Source organism: Bombina bombina, chromosome 7 (genome assembly GCF_027579735.1).
Source record: "Bombina bombina isolate aBomBom1 chromosome 7, aBomBom1.pri, whole genome shotgun sequence".
Taxonomy (NCBI): domain Eukaryota; kingdom Metazoa; phylum Chordata; class Amphibia; order Anura; family Bombinatoridae; genus Bombina; species Bombina bombina.
The window spans coordinates 220,692,319-220,705,725 of record NC_069505.1 but is presented as its reverse complement, the minus strand read 5'-3'; the positions used below and the strand labels follow the sequence as shown (position 1 = coordinate 220,705,725).

Below are 13,407 nucleotides of genomic sequence, written 5' to 3'. Positions count from 1 at the left end.
ACTTGTTTTAAGATCTGGGCCTCAGCCTTGGAGCCTAAATCTTGTTCTTAGTGTTTTGCAGCAGGCTCCGTTTGAGCCCATGCATACTGTTGACATTAAATTGTTATCTTGGAAAGTTCTTTTTTTGTTGGGTATTGCCTCTGCGCGCAGAGTTTCTGAGATTTCTGCTTCACAGTGTGACTCACCTTATCTTGTTTTCTATGCTGATAAGGCGGTTTTACATACTAAATTAGGGTTCCTCCCTAAGGTGGTGTTGGACCGTAACATTAATCAAGAAATTGTTGTTCCTTCCTTGTTTCCTAATCCTCCTTCTGCAAAGGAACGCTTGCTTCACAATCTGGATGTGGTTCGTGCCTTGAAATTCTATCTTCAGGCTACAAAGGAATTCAGACAAACATCCTCTTTGTTTGTCGTCTATGCGGGAAGCGTAAGGGGCAGAAGGCTACTATGACTTCCCTATCTTTCTGGTTGAGGAGTGTCATCTGCTTAGCTTATGAGACAGCGGGACAACAGCCTCCTGAGAGGATAACGGCTCATTCCACTAGAGCAGTGGCTTACTCCTGGGATTTGTAAGGCGGCTACCTGGTCCTCCTTACACACTTTTTCTAAATTTTACAAGTTTGATGTGTTTGCTTTGGCTGAGCAGCTTTCTGTGGTGCCCTCAGAATAGGGTCCGCCTCTTTTTTTTTTTGTTCTCTCCCGTTATTCATTCAGTGTCTCCTGGAGCTTGGGTATAGTTTTCCCAACAGTAAGGAATGAAGTTGTGGACTCTCCCTGCCTTATGGAAGGAAAACATAATTTCTCTTGTAAGGTGTATCCAGTCCACGGATTCATCCTTTACTTGTGAATTATTCTCCTTCCCTACAGGAAGTGGCAAAGAGAGCACACAGCAGTGCTGTCCATATAGCTCCCCCTCTAGCTCCACCCCCCAGTCATTCTCTTTGCCGGCTCTAAGCACTAGGGTCTCTCTTCGGGAGGGTAAAGTGAATGTGGTGTTAGAATTGTAGTTTTTATTATCTTCAATCAAAAGTTTGTTATTTTAAATGGTACCGGTTTGTACTATTTACTCTCTAGCAGAAAAGTGATGAAGATTTCTGCTGAGAGAAAAATGATTTTAGCATGTTGTAACTAAAATCCACTGCTGTTCCCACACAGGACTGAGGAGTACCAGAAAACTTCAGTTGGGGGGAACAGTTTGCAGGGAAACTGCATTAATGTATGTTCAGTCATTTATTTCTAGACAAGAGTGAGATAATGCTAGAAGAGACAGACAATATCCCCATGAGGGGAGGGTAAGCTATGTTCAGAGACTTAGTATGGAATCGAATGCTTACATAACAGGGCTAATCATGCTGGTTGACACTAATTCAGGGCAATCGATTGTTTTATTAGGAAAAAAAACACTTTGAAAGTCCTGTTGGGTTCTTTCTGGGGTTTTTACCCACATGGCTATTTTTTATTCACTTTGGAGTGATTTCTTAGGCCTCACAGCTCCGGAGTAGAGTGGGAGGGGCCTAATTTTGCGCCTCAGACGCGCATTTAGAATTACTTAGAAGTTCATGCTGCTTCATATGGAGGGTCCTGCTGCTGTTTGAGGGCCTAAAGGAAGCTATATTCCCCCAAATCTGGTCCCTAAGGGCAGGTAGGGCCACAGCAGTGCTGTGGCAAGGTGCTGTAGTAATTTTAACCGGGTGTTGGCTTTAGGCTGCTCCGGTTTGGGCATTAAGGGGTTAATCGTTTTGATACTTGTGGTGCAATCTTACTAAGGCTCTGGGTACATACTGTGAACATTTCAAAAGGATTACTGCATTTTTCACTGTTTTGTAAAATTGTGTGCCTTTTTTATCTCTTAAAGGCACAGTAACGTTTTTTCAAATTGTGTTTTTTATTTGATTAAAGTGATTTCCATGCCTGTCTGTGTATACTACTAGTCTGTTAAACATGTCTGACACTAAGGAAAATCCTTGTTCATTGTGTTTAGAAGCCATGGTGGAACCCCCTCTCAGAATGTGTCCCACTTGTACTGATATATCTATACACTTTAAAGATCATATTGTTGCACTTAAGAATGTGGCCCAAGATGATTCTCAGACTGAAGGTAACGAGGGTAGCCCGTCTGCCTCTCCCAAAATGTCACAACCAGTTACGCCCGCTCAAGCGACGCCTAGTACCTCTAGTGCGTCTAACCCTTTTACATTACAAGACTTAGCGGCAGTCATGGATAATTCTCTTACAGCTTTCTTATCTAAACTGCCCGTGTTACCTGCAAAGCGTGATAGCTCCGTTTTAAGAACAGATTATGAGCATTCTGACGCTTTGGTAGCTGTATCTGATATACCCTCACAACGCTCTGAAGTGGGAGCGAGGGATTTGATGTCTGAGGGAGAGGTTTCTGATTCAGGAAAGGTTCCTCCTCAGACAGATTCAGATACATTGGCTTTTAAATTTAAACTAGATAATCCTTCTTCAAAGAAGGAACGTCTGTTACACAATCTTGATGTAGTTCATGCTTTAAAGTTCTATTTACAAGCAACTAAGGATTTCAGACAAACATCTTCCCTGTTTGTTATCTATTCTGGTAAGAGGAGAGGTCAGAAAGCGACTGCTACCTCTCTTTCCTTTTGGCTGAAAAGCATCATCCGTTTGGCCTATGAGACTGCTGGCCAGCAGCCTCCTGAAACTGTTACTGCTCATTCTACCAGAGCAGTGGCTTCCACATGGGCTTTTAAAAATGAGGCTTCTGTTGAACAGATTTGTAAGGCAGCGACTTGGTCTTCACTGCATACTTTTTCCAAATTTTACAAATTCGATACTTTTGCTTCTTCTGAGGCTATTTTTGGGAGAAAGGTTTTGCAAGCAGTGGTGCCTTCCGTTTAAGGTACCTGTCTTGTTCCCTCCCTTCATCCGTGTCCTAAAGCTTTGGTATTGGTATCCCACAAGTAAAGGATGAATCCGTGGACTGGATACACCTTACAAGAGAAAACAGAATTTATGCTTACCTGATAAATTACTTTCTCTTGTGGTGTATCCAGTCCACGGCCCGCCCTGGCAATTGAGTCAGGTAAAAAAATGTTTTTGTTTAAACTACAGTCACCACTGCACCATATGGTTTCTCCTTTTTCTTCCTAACCTTTGGTCGAATAACTGGGGGGTGGAGCTAGAGGGGGAGCTATATGGACAGCTCTGCTGTGTGCTCTCTTTGCCATTTCCTGTAGGGAAGGAGAATATCCCACAAGTAAAGGATGAATCCGTGGACTGGATACACCACAAGAGAAAGTAATTTATCAGGTAAGCATAAATTCTGTTTTATGCTTACCAGATAAATTCCTTTCCTTCCTGTCAGGATAGTCAACGACCCCGCCCGCAATTTATTTTTTGATGGGTGACTCCCTTTTTTTTTTCTTTTTTTTCAAAGGAGCTTTATTGAAAAAGTAAACAAACATTATACATGGAAATCAGTGGTATGGCATACAAAAATACGAGTCAACAACAACTCACAATTAAGTAGCACTGAACAACCCAAGGGACTCCCACAAGGCCAGGGCCCGGTGAATTGACCAGTATGCCAAACAATCAGCTGAATACATAGTATTTGACAAAACCACGATAATCATTTTGTTCCATTTTTAAATTTTTTAGGAATTTTCCATAACATATATCATATCCTTTAAAGATAGACCCAATGCTTGAACATAACAAACACACAAAAAGCTAACAGGTCTAGGTGAAATATAGAAATTGCATTAACCTGTTCCAGTACGTTGCCACGTATAAAAAGGCCTGACTCTGCACACCTCTCAATTTTGTATATACAAGGAGGTAGTCAGGTAGTGGAAAAGGAGATGTATAGAACTGAAGAAAGGGGAGGGGGGGAAGGGAGGGAGAGAAGAAGAGAGGAAAGAAAAAAAAATAAAAAAAAATTATGTCTCACATTCTACAACTGTCTGCTAAATTTCAGGGGCCCTTGGTCTACAAGTTAGCCCTCGAGGCGGGCACCGTCCCACATCTGCAGGAGTGTCTCATAAACATCTAATTTCAGAATTTTGGCCTAGTGATATTTTTCCAGTAGCAGAATATCCCGCACTCTTTGTTTCCATTCCGCAAGCGTGGGGATCTGGGCAGACTTCCACCTCTGGGGGATAAGATTTTTAGCTCCTGTCAACATCAATTTTAGGAGGGTCTTTTTCAGATTGTTCTCTATTTTACTGGGAAAATGGAATAGCAAGATTTCTGGCCTTTTTGGCATATCCATCTCCAGAATCATCTGAATCTCCCGCCAAACGGAAGTCCAGAAGGGCTCTAAAAGAGAGCAATCCCACCAAATATGTAAAATCGTTCCTGTTTCTCCGCACCCCCTCCAGCACTTATCTGAGACTTTAGGGTAGATTGCCCGAAGCCTAGATGGCGTAAGGTACCATCGGCTCAAGAACTTGTAATGAGACTCCTGTATACGAGCAGAGACCGATACTGTCTTGGCAGCATGAAAAATTTGTTGCCAGGCCTCCTCGGGTGACTCCCTTTTTTATATTAATTCTTCTGGCACCTTTATACCCTGATGTTTCTCCTACTTTTCCTTGTTCCCTTGGCAGAATGACTGTAGGATAGGGGAAGTGGGGGGGATATTTAAGCCTTTGGCTGGGGTGTCTTTGCCTCCTCCTGGTGGCCAGGTGTTTTATTTCCCAACAGCAAGGAATGAAGTCATGGACTCTCCCTGCCAGGAAGAAAAGGAATTTATCTGGTAAGCATAAATTATGTTTTTAACTTCTGTTTCCTAACTCTTGGATAATTCATATACATGCATAAGCATTTGTCTCTTTATTATCGCTGTTAGCTCTACAAATAGATTTTAAAATCTCAACCGCTTTATTAAATATCCGAAGAAGAGTTTTTGATAGATGTGAAGTGTTATGATAATAAGAGGCAGATAGGAGTTAGTATATTACTGAGACCAGATCATGCCCACTGAATCAGTATGCCTTCCTAGATTACAAGTGGAGCATAACTAATATAACTTACCACATTATTTTGTGCTCCTCCTCTCTCAAACAGCAAAGCACAATCGGGTATTACGTTCTTTTGGTTTAAATGCATTTTAACCAAAGCATTTCTAATGCACCTGATACATAAATAAATGTGCCCTATACTTTCAATGAGAAGCATTAATGGCACACTACACATTTCCCGTGTTATCGGTTGTTATGCTTACATGTAATCGGAAATACCTTTGTGCTTTTGAGAAAAAGAGGAATTAAAAGTTATTGCTTGTTATTATGGGGCCGATTTATCAAATGTCTGTCCGACATGATTGTTCAGAGGATCATGTCCGCCAGACATCGCTGAATGCCGACAGCATACACTGTCGGCATTTAACATTGCACTAACAGTTCTGGTGACCTACTTGTGCAATGCCGCCCCTTGCAGATTAGCAGGGGGAATCAATCAAGCTGATCATATACGATCAGGCAGATTGATGTCCACAGCCTCAGAGGCAGCTGACCAGTTAAGGAGCAGCGGTCTTAAGCTGTTTCACACACAAAAATTGCATCAGGGGCCATTCTGCCTTTGATAAATCGGCCCCTAAGACAGTATTAATAATATGGAAGGTGTAGTGTTCTCCACAGAAAATGTTGCCATCTGTGTGGTATTATGAAGTATCCGGGTGGTGGCAGATTAATACTTTGCAATATTATAACATTTTTGTTTACTTATAAATGTTACTTAAGCTATTGAAAGCTTGAATTGTTTGCAGAATTTAACACAGTTTTTTAATGATAATTTGTGCAAAAAACATTAAAAAAATGATTAGCTAATTTAAGTTAAATATTACTGGTAGGTGGTGTGCCCATTAAATAGGCCTGGGGAGAACACTGAGGTGTATAGCAGATAACATAAATAAAAAGTGCACTACTAAGATTTGAGGTCCATTGGCCTAGCACTTTAGCGTTATCCAACATGAATTTCTATATGGGCCCTCATATAAATGTGTTGCCTGAGGGAAAAAACGCACCTACGCCATCCTGCATGAATATTGTAACATGCATTATATAAGAATTGTGCTTCAGTGACATTAACACTCCATGAGGCTTGCACTTTTGTGCTCCACTTGTAGTCCATGTCCTTCATTATAGTCTCAGTATATACACAGAGTGTTAGTTCATTATGAAATACTAGATCTGTCAGTGAAAGTTTAATAAAACATATGAAGCAGTTACCCCGGTTCTTAAAAACACTCAATGATAAAAAGAGGGTTTTTCCAAGTAGTATGGTCAATGACCTCTCATGTTTCCCTTAGTGTCTTTGTTATGGGACTTGCACATACACCAAAGGTTCACAAGTGAGTGAGGTAACCAGAAAACATTCAACCTAATCAGTTTGTTTAAAGGACCAGCAAATATCAACAAATGCATAATAAAGACAATGAAATATCACTTGTTTTCCCCCAAACACTATTTGTAGCTTTGTTATACAATGTAACAAAACACTGCTGCCATAGAGTACTAAAGACTCGTGCACACTCCTGAACTCTTATGAGCCTACCTAGTTTTACTCTTCAATAAAAGATACCAAAGGAACAAAGCAAATTTGATAATAGAAATGAATTAGAACGTTGTTTAAAATGTCATGCTCTATCTGAATCATGAAAGTTTCATTTTGACTTTACTGTCCCTTTAAAAATACTTTGTCTAAATCAGAGGTGGGCATCTATCAGCCTTACAGATGTTATGGACTACATCCCCCATGATGCTTTGCCAGCATTATGGCTTAAAGAGCATTATGGGAGATGTAGTCCATAACATCTAGAGGGCTGATAATTGCCCACCCCTGGTCTAAATCATTAAAATTTAATTTGGAGATTAGTTTCCATTTATTGAAAATAAAACACTATTGTAATATACAATTATTATTTTTTTTCATTTACTATAACATACCTCAGAAAATTATTCCATACTTCCTAGATAGACTAAAGCTCAAGTTCTGTAACTTAAAAGGACAGTCTACTCCAGAATTTTTTAAATAACTCCTCGGGCGTGAGCACAATGTTATCTATATGGCCCACATGAACTAGCAGTCTCCTGTTGTGAAGCAAAAAAAAAAAGCATGTGATAAGAGGCTGTCTGTAGTGGCTTACAAAAAAAAGGCAGAAATTTAGAGGTTTAAATGTTATAAAGTATATTAATACTGTACACTAGACATGACGTTGTCTTTTTATTATGTTGGCTTAAATAAATGAATATTTTTTACTACTAATTGGTGGTGCTGCTATCCTATGTTTGGAACTACTTCAGTTATTTGATAGATCAAAATGAAATTGCTGATCCAAACACCCAATTATTTATAAATAAAAATCATGGAAATTATCAGGGGTGCCTACATTTTTGCATACAACTGTATATATGTGTGTGTGAGTGTGTTTATATGTGTGTGTGAGTGTGTTTATATGTGTGTACATATGTATTTATGAATAAATAGAACATATTCTTCTATGTGAAGAACATTGCAATGTGAACTATTCATATTTTCATGTTGGGTTAGCGCACTTGAGAATATGCGATCGTGTTTACGTGCAAGTAGTGTGTTTTTTTCCACTTTTTTGCCCCATTAACTTCTATGGGGAAATATGTTAAGCCAATAATGATACTCAAAAGTTTTGCTTTTTGCACGCATCAGGTTAGCACACAAGTTTTTACTTTCATCTTGTAATACGAGCGCTACCCGACGCATTAAATACCGCTCCACTTGTAATCTGATCCTTAATAGGATCTGGGTAGAGCACTGCTATAATACAATAGAGAATGTGGTGTGCGTCTTATAATGCTTGGCAAATTTGCCCTCATACTTTACTAAACAATAATGCTTGATTAGGTAATGTTTCACCAAAGCATTTCAACCCACCATATTCCTATATAGAGCACCCTATAGGTTTACTGGTAAACAGTAGTAGAGTGCTCAGTGCATTTGTATTACATCTCCTCTGTGGCAATAAAAAAATACAGCTATCTCATTTAACCCTTTTGACAACTTGGTATTAAGTATTATCACTTGCTGTTGTGCATTCAAATACCCATTAAAATAATATAGAAAAAAATGAATAAAGATGAATTAAGGCTTAATAAATGTTAAACAATGCTTTTATTAAAGGGTTAAAGAGTTAAGGTTTATGTAAAGTGACTGGAGGGGTAAGAGGTGCATGTGTGTGTTTATTAAAGGGATACTAATCCGACATTTTTTTCTTTAATGATTCAGATAGAGCAGCAATCTTAAGCAACTTTCTAATTTATTCCTATTATCAAATTTTCTTCATTCTCTTGCTATCTTTATTTAAAAAGCAGGAATGTAAGCTTAGGAGCCAGCCCATTTTAGGTTCAGCACCCTGGATAGCGTCTGCTTATTGGTGGTTACATTTAGCAAACCAATCAGCAAGCGCTACCCAGGTGCTGAACAAAAAATGGTCTGGCTCCTAAGCTTTACATTCCTGCTTTTTAAATAAAGATAGCAAGAGAACGAAGAAAAATTGTTATTAGGATTAAATTAGAAAGTTGCTTCCCCATGATTAAACAGTGCACTGTTATATTTTTTACTGTATTGCACTTTTAGTTGGTTGTGATTTTACTTTTGTTATTTATTGTTGTTATTAATATGGATTCACCGAAATTTCGGCCATAGAAATGTTTCGGCCGAAAATTGCATTTTTGGCTATTCCGATTTTGCCTGTTATTTTCAGTAAAATTATGGTGTAGCATATTTCAAATTTGATGCTAATCTAGGTCTGCTGTTTGAGTTAATTTCTTGACTTACTGTTTCTCATATAATAATAGTTTTCTAGGACTATACTTTATGTGGATGATTGGTAAAAAAAAATACTGTTAAATCTGATTCTGTTACACAGAACTAAATACAGTATATTGATATTTAATATTGTTTTAAATAGGGATGCACCGAAATTTGGTCGCAGAAACATTTTGGCCGAAAATGGCATTATCATTTTTTGCCTGTTTTTTTTCTTGGTAAAATTATTGTGTAGCATATTATTGTTTTAAGATATTTTTGTTCAATTTTAGTGTGTTACTTTCAATAAAAGTGTGGTTATTATATTTTATTGGCTTGCAGGTTTTCAATTCAAATTCATTCATAAAATAGTCTAATTATGCATAAAAAACTAAAAAAAAAAAATATTTTAAAATAATTTGGGAAAAAATACATTTTCGGTGCATTCTGGATTTTCGGATTCGGTTTCGGTCCAGAATTTCCATTTCGGTGCATCACTAGTTGTTAATATATTTTATTGTAATATTTTTATTTATAAATATGTTCTGTGAAATTTCTTTGTGACAAGCAAATACAACAGTTGTATTAATATTTCATAATGACTTTGGAGTTACAGTTCTTCATAATTTTAAAGAAGCTATCCTAAATCATTAGTTTGTATTGTGGTGGGGAAACTGTCACATGACATAAAAAAGTATCGGTAATTGGTATTGGTGAGTATTTGAAAAAGAGTATCGGTACTTGTACTCGGTCTTAAAATAATGGTATTGGTGCAACCCTAGCGGAAACAGTTTACTTCAGATCTTCAAATGCACAGAATTGTTCAGTGGTTTATTGTATTGTGCTAAAGATCAACACTTAACTCACCACTTTTAATATGAGTGCTTATAATGCTCCCTGCACTCTCCATTAAAGGTATAGGGCACCCTCTTTTTTTACCATACACACGTAATACCAGTAATACCAGATAGTGCATCATTCTTAGCGTGCGGCTGAGCGCAAGATAATGGTCCCTGCACTATCAAATGTGATCCACTAAGCCATTATTAGCAAGTTAATTATGCAAAAAGAGCCTTCTCTAATGCATTAGAGCATATGATATGTGGTCCTGTGTTTATTTTATGCACCAATTGGTAACACTGTTGTCTATTTACCTTTATGCTCTATGAGTGCCTCTGTGCCAGCAAAGGTTAAGCAAAGCACTGGGGCACTTCTGCTCATCACATTGGCTATTTGGGGTGTTTGCTTTCTATGCTGAATGTAAGAACCTGATTCATTTAATTAAGCATATAAATGGTTTACGTGTCTGGGATGTAGCTTTGCTCAAGCTCTCTGGAGATGGAGGAAAACCAGCAGCGAAATAAGATTTAATTAGGAGTGTGTGTTCCTATTGGTTTAGCAAGAACAGATAGGTGTAATAAGCAGGGAAATATATTTATTTAGTCTGAATCGTTTGGCAAAAGGTGAAAGAGAATGTGTTGTAGACTTTAATGTGTGGTGCTGTTTGTTTTATTTTTATAAGAAAATTAGCTTTTAACATTTTGTGATTATCCAGAGTTTCTGCTTTAGACTTTTAGACATTGTCAAGGGACATTGCATCCAGAACATTTACCTGATAAATTAGTGCTGCTAGTTTAGGGGCAAGTCCAAAAATCTAGGACAAATATATATTATACATATACAGTGTCCTCCACAAGACCAGGCTATTTTGACCTCCTTGCCTCCAGAAGGCCTCCTGTAATAGCGCGGTCTCTCAGCTGGCGGAGAGACCACACTATGGAAAAATCAATCTCCATAGAGAAACCAGCGATGTACAGGTTATGTTGCTGGTCCTTAAGGGGTTAATATTGGCTTACATTTTAGCCAAGTGGTCAGCTAAATTATCTGGGTGGTGCACCCATTAAAATGGTCCTGGGATGAACACTGGATATTTATTCCCACAGATTTAAGATTGCAGTTTTGGAATTTACCACAGAGTAACCAATGTACCCTATGTAACAGTAAGGCTTTACTGTGCCTGTTATATGCACACATGGCAGGGAGAATGTTGTAGGCTACTTCATGCTGTAATATCACCAGTAACTATAACTGTTAAAGCTAGGATGGCCCAGCAGACACCCAGAGCCGGTATCACCTGACATGCTGCCTTATGGGTTGCTAAGATCCACAGGGCCTTGAGATCCTGATCAGGGCTGTTTGTGGCCTGCTAGGACTCTCCCTGCCTGTTGTCAGGTCCTGGGGGCTTAATCCTCCAGCTCACTCCCACTGTGCCCCTGATGTCTCCTTTCCATGACTTGTAATCCTCAGGGAGACCTGGGTGTGAGACTTAACTCACTAGGGCACAGACAGGCTTAGGATAGCAGGCCCAGACCCCGCCGGTTACCGAATGTGAGGAACCCAAAAAAACTTGGTACTGGGACAATTGTTTGGGCACCAGTAGTGCTCAGGCACCTGGGAAAATAAAGAGCTGCAGTAATAGATTAGTCAGAGACATTCTGAAGAAAAAAGTACATACCTGCCCATAAAAGTGTTACACATCTGAAACATCCAATGAACCAATCATTAGCTGCCTATGCATATGGCCACCATACATTTCTTTCCTTAATGGATAACAGTCAACACCAGCATTTTTGCTGTTTAAAAAGATAGATAATCCCTTTTTTCTTCTTAAATGTCCACAGCTGCATTCATTACTTTTGGGAAATAAGAACCTGGCCACCAGGAGGAGGCAAAGACACCCCAGCGACACCCCAGCCAAAGGCTTAAATACTCCTCCCACTCCCCTCATCCCCCAGTCATTCTTTGCCTTTCATCCCAGGAGGTTGGCAGAGAAGTGTCACAATTTTTGTTTTTTCTTTTTCTCTTATATAGGGTAGTACTCTTCGGCATGGGACAGGAGTTTTAAGTAGTCCTGTCAGTCTCTCAGTTAGGGCTTGGATGAAAGTTAGAGTCCGGAGATGCAGGGAGAGTCTTTCTGTGAAACCATCCCGACTCATATTAACAGCTCCTCAAGCAATCTGCATTGTTAAACTTCGCTCCTCTGCCTGCTTTCTTCTTTCAAGTCCATGGCAGAGGCAATGCTACTTTCCGTCACACTTGAAAGGCCGTGTTCCTGTTTCACGATCGTTTCATTTTACTTTATTCATGAATGACTGTAATGTGAATGTTTTCCCGAGAGGCTACCACCTGGCGGGTCCCCCAAGGCAGAAAATACAGTGATGTGAGATGTCATCGCAGAAAATGCAGCATGTCTGCAGAAAGAGCAAGACTCATTTAGGAACTGTTAACGCTTGAACTTTGTAGTGCTGCTCCACATTATACAGTTCTCTTCAAACAGAGCTGTGCATTGCTTGTTGACTGGCTCTCCAAGATTTTTTTTTAAACCCGCCCCTTAGACTTTCCCAGTCTGCAAAGCTGTTTATACTGAATGTAAGAGCACTGCATCTTTTTATTACTACATTTCTATGTTAGAACAAGAGAAAAGGAAACAGATTTATTAAAGAGACATTTTAAAATTTCTTTTTTTTTTGTATGCAGCTAACTTGCAATGCAATTTTCAACTACTGCTCTATATTATAAAACATTAAAAATGGCGTTACTCTTCAGTTAACCAACACATTGCAATTGAACTGGTGCCTTAGTGTAACTGTCTAATTTAAAATTGAATTTTATTTAAAAATGACCTGCAGAAAAATTTTCACTAAAAAAATCTCATCGCAGAAAGTAAAGAAAAGTTCTGCCTCTGGGGGCGGGTCTAACTTAACATAAGGGTCTCAGTGAGTCTCTGTTAGTATCGTGGAATCAAGGGTTATCTCTTGAGGGGGGTTATTGAACAGGGGTGTTTATAATCCTATTAGTTATGTGATTCAACCTGCTTATGTGTGATGTTTACTGGGCTTGTGGTTTGAAACATTGAGGCCTTTGGAAGTGACGCAACCTTTTGGTTGGGCGCGCTTTTTTGGACTGTACATTTCACCTTGTGGTCGGTTGTGGTTACGTTCCATTTTCCATTTCCGAATTCCGGACCGTGTGGCGTAGGAAATATTCTAGTCTGCAGGGGTCTGATCATAGGAGGGGGTGAGTGCCCCAGCCATTGTGGGTGTCAGGTGCCGTTTTTGGTTTTTCTACTTTAGTCCATATTTGCATATCCTCTATCTAGTTGTGGAGGATTCTGATGCTGAGACTGTTCAAACTTCAGATTCAGTTATGGAGGATTCTGATACTGAGACTATTTTAATTTCAGATTCAGAATCTGTATCCGGTGACGAATCCGGATTGACCTTGTTGACACAGGTCAACCAGTTTTGTTCCGTTTGCCATATGAGAGCACCTTGTTCCTCGGGCTCGGGGAATCAAGGGACAGCCGAGCCATCCGCCTCTGGGGGTCCTGTCCTCCGAGAGGCGAGTTTTCTACCAATTCATACTTTTACACATGCGGGTAACCCAGTTTATGATTCCTCCATGCAGGGTGGCGTGTTCCCCCCGGAGGTTGCAGCACGTTTTCGCTTCCACATAATGTTGGCGATTATTCGTCCCTGAGTGTTGTGCCTTTCGTTACAGGATTGCGCACCTTCGCGTATTGCTTAGACATGTTTTTCAGTTAATGAATGACCCTATCATTACCAGATACGGGGATTTTCA

The 13,407-nt window shown here is 39.4% G+C and overlaps 1 protein-coding gene across 5 annotated transcripts in view; it reads left to right on the top strand.

Moving 5' to 3' along the window:
- The window catches only part of RRAS2 (RAS related 2), a 213,995-nt gene that overhangs the window by 105,533 nt on the left and 95,055 nt on the right, over nt 1–13,407 (top strand). The gene's annotated exons all lie outside the window — the stretch shown is intronic.